Source organism: Sinocyclocheilus rhinocerous, unplaced genomic scaffold (assembly GCF_001515625.1).
Source record: "Sinocyclocheilus rhinocerous isolate Xijiao unplaced genomic scaffold, SAMN03320098_v1.1 scaffold930, whole genome shotgun sequence".
Lineage (NCBI taxonomy): Eukaryota > Metazoa > Chordata > Actinopteri > Cypriniformes > Cyprinidae > Sinocyclocheilus > Sinocyclocheilus rhinocerous.
Genome location: NW_015654101.1, coordinates 6867 through 12163, shown reverse-complemented (window position 1 = coordinate 12163; position 5297 = coordinate 6867). Strand labels below are relative to the sequence as shown.

General features: G+C 37.9%; 1 non-coding gene across 1 annotated transcript; it reads left to right on the top strand.

Annotated features, from left to right (window-relative positions):
* The first annotated feature begins 494 nt into the window (after positions 1-494).
* On the top strand, positions 495-566 carry trnae-cuc (transfer RNA glutamic acid (anticodon CUC)). Its single transcript has one exon. It is a non-coding gene; the product is annotated as a tRNA-Glu (tRNA).
* The last annotated feature ends 4731 nt before the right edge of the window (positions 567-5297 follow it).

Genomic DNA, 5297 nt, shown 5'->3' with positions numbered 1-5297 from the left:
ATTTATTTTCCTATGCACCCAAAGGATTGCATTCAATTTCGTTGTACTTTTACAATGACAATAAAGTCATTAATTCATTCTTTTGGGTGGCTCACCAATGTACAAGATTTCTCACAAAAAATTAAGTAGGCTTGACAAATTTTTGTGGGGAGAAGAATTTATTGAAGATGGTAGTGTAGCAGTTCTTCAATAGCGATGTTAGCATGTCATCTTTCAAACAATCTTAACCCTTGTAAGAATCTTAGCTTTCCCCAAAAGTTCTGACTGTGGGATGGAATTTTATACCTAAAAACAAAAGGGCTACAAACAACAGATACTGTTAGGACCTCCCGCTGGAGATCCTGCAATCTACAAGACTTTCCTGAGGCATGCTGTTCCTTTGTTATTCTAATGGAATGGACCATTTGGTTCACACCTTTATAGACACAGTTACATTATTTCTTTCAAATAATGACCAACTGAACGTTAACCAATCAGGTTTCAGCAGTGGCCATTCCCTGGTGGTCTAGTGGTTAGGATTCGGCACTCTCACCGCCGCGGCCCGGGTTTGATTCCCGGTCAGGGAATGCTCTTTTGGGGAAGTCGTGGCCTGCTGATGACACATATCTATCATTCATTTCAACCAGACAATCCAATAGTAGCTGCATGGATCTCAGGCTGCCTGGCAAACATCTCGGCATGGATCAAGGATCATCACCTGCAGCTAAACCTTTCAAAGACTGAGCTTCTCGTCTTCCCTGCCACTCCGACTCTACAGCATGACTTCACCATCCAGCAGGGTTCATCAACAATTATTCTTTGGTGACCAGCTGACCTTCAAGGACCATATTGTAAAGACAGCTCGATCATGCAGGTTTGCATTGCACAACATCAGGAGGATCAGGCCTTTCCAAACAGAGCATGCTGCACAACTTCTTGCCCAGGCCCTTGTCATTTCTAGGCTGGACTATTGCAATGCTCTTCTGGCTGGACTTCCATCATGCACAATCAAACCTCGACAAATGTTTCAGAATTCAGCGGCACGACTGGTCTTCAACGAGCCCAAAAAAATAATGGTGACCCATACTTGGAATTAGTGCTCTGCATTTAACCCATCCTACGTGCACACACACAGCAGTGAACACACACACCGTGAACACACACCCGGAGCAGTGGGCAGCCATTTATGCTGCGGCGCCCGGGGAGCAGTTGGGGGTTCGGTGCCTTGCTCAAGGGCACCTCAGTCGTGGTATTGAAGGTGGGAGAGAGTGCTGTACATTCACTCCCCCCACCTACAATCCCTGCCGGAACGAGACTCGAACCCGCAACCTTTGGGTTACAAGTCTGACTCTCTAACCATTAGGCCACGACTTCAAAGGATTGGTCTCTGCTTGGAGAATGCAGGCACCGATCCCGCTACCTCTCGCAAAAAAAAAGAGCCCATGTCACACCTCTCTTTATCTACCTGCACTGGCTGCTGGTTGCGGCTCGCATCAAGTTCCAGACATTGATGTTTGCATATAGAACAGCACCCATTTGACATAAAAACTGGGACCCGAACCGCACCTGCATTAAATCGCCTACATATTGACAAAACTCATTTATTAAAACTTTTATTCAAATTGTGAATAGATTAAATACAGAAAGCAAGCAAAGAGCGATTGGCTATATTGCTTAGCGTGCACTGGACCGAGTCAAAATAGTCTTGGTTATTGGACCCGCAACCCGCCCGTGCTTGTCACCGTCCGGCCCGCACCCGCATCACACCCTACACATAAATACTATTCCTCCCGTTACATCAAATATTAGCGATTCACCTGCATGTAACTGGATGCAGGACTCTGGCTTCCCCCTTGTGGACAACATAATAGACAACTCTGGCCCCAGAGCGTGATTGTAAATTAAGTTTACATGAAATATGTTTGAAATTTAATTCTGCATCTTCTGAGATTTCACTGTAATCCTTCTCATAAAGTCACTGATAAATCAACAATAAATTATGCATAATTACATGCAAGTAACCCTAAACCAAACCCTAATCCTAACCCTAACCATATAGTAAGTACATGTAGTTAATTAATATTACTCAGTACTTAAATGTATAATTATACTGTAACAGGGACACCTTCAAATAAAGTGTAACTGAATCTTTTAATACATTATTGAATAAATTAACAATTAAACTCCGCACACCTGACGACAATAGATAGGTGCGTTGGAGGCAAAGACCAACCAGGTCAAAAAACTAAAAAGCAAAAAACAAATTACTATCTATGCAAAAAATATCAAAATATTTATTGACTGCGTTTTGGTCGCATGACCTTCATCAGGAATTTTTTTAACAAGACATCACAAAGTACACCCCATTTAAAAACAGATTCATGAATTCATATTCAATATCGCCACCTCTAGGTGGCACATTAACCCTTTCAATACCACAAAACCGTAAGGTAGAAACATCATGATTTAAGGCAAGAAAATGAGCTGCAACTGGATAGTTTATATATTTTCTCCTGATAGAACTCTTGTGTTCACTAATTCTTTGTTTAAGTTGACGTGATGTTTTTCCAACATAACCTAAACCACAAGGACACCGAATCAAATAAAAAACATACGTAGAAACACAGGTAATAACAGTTAATTCTATATTTTTTACCGGTTCTTGGATGACAAAAGAAAGAATAATTCTTTAAGTTGATGTTTTCCAACATAACCTAAACCACAAGGACACCAAATCAAATAAACAGCATACGTAGAAACACAGGTAATAACAGAGTTAATTCTATATTTTTTACCAGTTCTTGGATGACAAAAAAAAAGTTTTTGATGTATTATTGCACTGAGCACAATTACCACAACGATAATTACCATTTGGTATAGGGCTAAGTAATCTCTGAGAAGAATCAGGAATATCCGTCTGAAAACGAGCATGTACCAAAGAATCTTTTAAATTTTTGGAACGTTTATACACAATCAAAGGAGGATGCTGAAAAATGGTACCCAACTCCGGGTCAGAGGACAACAAATACCAATATTTCTTAAAAATCGATCTCATAAGATAAGACTTAGTTGAATGCGTTGTAATAAAAGTAAAATATTATTTTTTTTACTTTTTTTGTTTTCTTTTTTAACAACTCAGAACGTGTCTTTTGAAAAGCACTATTAATCGCTTCTTCAATCCATTCAGAGGGGTAACCCCTATCCAAAAATTTATTTTTCATGAATAATGATTTAACAATAAAATCTTCGTCAGAATAACAAATCCTCCTCAATCTATAAAATTGGTTCTTAGGAAGTCCCTTTTTTAAAGAAGTTGGATGAAAGCTGGTTGCAAGTAACAAAGTATTACGGTCCGTGTCCTTAGTGTACAACGTCGTTATCAATTTATCATCATTTTTTTGGACCCACATATCTAAGAAATGAACTCTCAATGAGTTAAACTACAAGGTAAATTCCAAATCTTCCTCAGAGTTATTAAGAATCGACACAAACTCTTCAACTTCATTTTTATCTCCCAAAAAAATACAAAATATATCATCAATATACCTATACCATTTGTACGTGAACAAAAATGATTTTTTTGAGCATCAAATACATAACAATGTTCGAAGTAACCCATAAACAAATTAGCATAATTTGGGGCAAAAATCTACCCCATAGCTGTACCGCTAATCTGAAGAAAATTTTTTTTATCAAAATTGAAATAATTGTACTTCAAAACATATGAAGCAATCTCAATTCGGAACTCCGAAAGTGGAATGGCATCACCACGTGACAAAAAATAATGTCTAAGGGCACTGAGTCCTTTCTCATGTGAGGTGTTAGTATAAAGGCTTGTTATGTCCAAAGTTAGTAATAAAGAAGTTTCAGGTAAACCGTTTAGCTCAGAAATCTTATTAATAAAGTCAGACGAGTCCCTATAATGTAAGATGGTAACAACTGAACGAAAGGTTTAATAAAGAAATCAACATATTGTGATAAGGGAGATAAAAGATAATTAGTCTGTGCCACAATGGGACGTCCTGTAGGATCAATTAATTAATAAAAAACAGGCTTAATCGGATGTTGGCAGTATAAAAAATCAAATTCAGACTGTGTTATCCAACCTTGTGTTTTAGCATTATTTAAAAAAGGTAATATCTCAGACTGATACATAGGCCTACTAGTAGGATCATTAGGTAGTTTCACATAAAATTTCGTATTTTGTAGTTGCGAGAGAATTTCATGTTGATATTTGGACTTATCTTGGACTACAATCGCTCCTCCTTTGTCCGCAGGTTTTATAATAATATTCTGGTCATTAATCAATTCAGTCAAAGCTTTTTTCTCATTCAATTAAAGATTATGAGAGAATCGATTACTAGAAGCGCACGTTTTCATCGCATCTTGTTCAACCAAACGACAAAAGGTGTGAATGGTATGATTAGAAACATTTGGACAAAAAGTACTTTTAGGTCTAAAGGGCGTAGAAGAAGAAACGGAGGTTGATTTAGAGAAAAAAAATCGTAATTTGATCTGTCTAAAACATTTAAATAGATCCACTTTTAAACCAAAAGGGTTTAGTCGGAACAAATGATAAACCTTTTGACAACACCCCAATCTGGGGTGCGTTTCCCAAAAGCATCTTTAGCCAACTATGGTCGCAAGTTCTGTCGTTACCAACATAGTTCAACGATTCGGTGTTTCCCGAAACCATAGTTCAAACGAACATTCGCAAACTGCATCGCAAACTTGTGTCGTTGGAACGACAGCTCTTCACCTGTGGTTAGAGGCATAGGTCGTTGTTAGTTTGTTGTGTCGACGTCATTGATTGCGCCGCACCTGGGGTGTGTTCTATTCAGAGTTATCGACCCTATGCCCTATTCCTTTCGAAGATTTCACCATCCACTTTGAGTGATTTGGAAGAGTTAAAGTTGTGGTGCTTAGATCTTACCTAATTCGCCTTTAAATATTTTTTTTATTACAAATTCAGTTTGAAACTATATAGCAGCGTGGCCCTCATAATTATTCTCCCTAAGTGCCATAAGTGCCCTCTGAAAGCATTAATCATGCCGATTGGAACGCAGCCTTCGCTTTGTTTGCGCGAAGAAAAGGGGAGTTTGTCAAGTGAGTATCTTTGTTAAAACATTCATAAAGACAAATTTCTCATATAACAATATTGGTAAAACAGTATGTTAGAGGTTTTCACTTATATTAAATGTTAACACTCAAATCACAGTATTTTTATAGTAAATGAATGTACCCAAATAAATTAACAAAAGTGAATAAATAAGTGAGTGATTTTGTTGTATTCTGTACAAATGTGTGTGTGTGTGTGT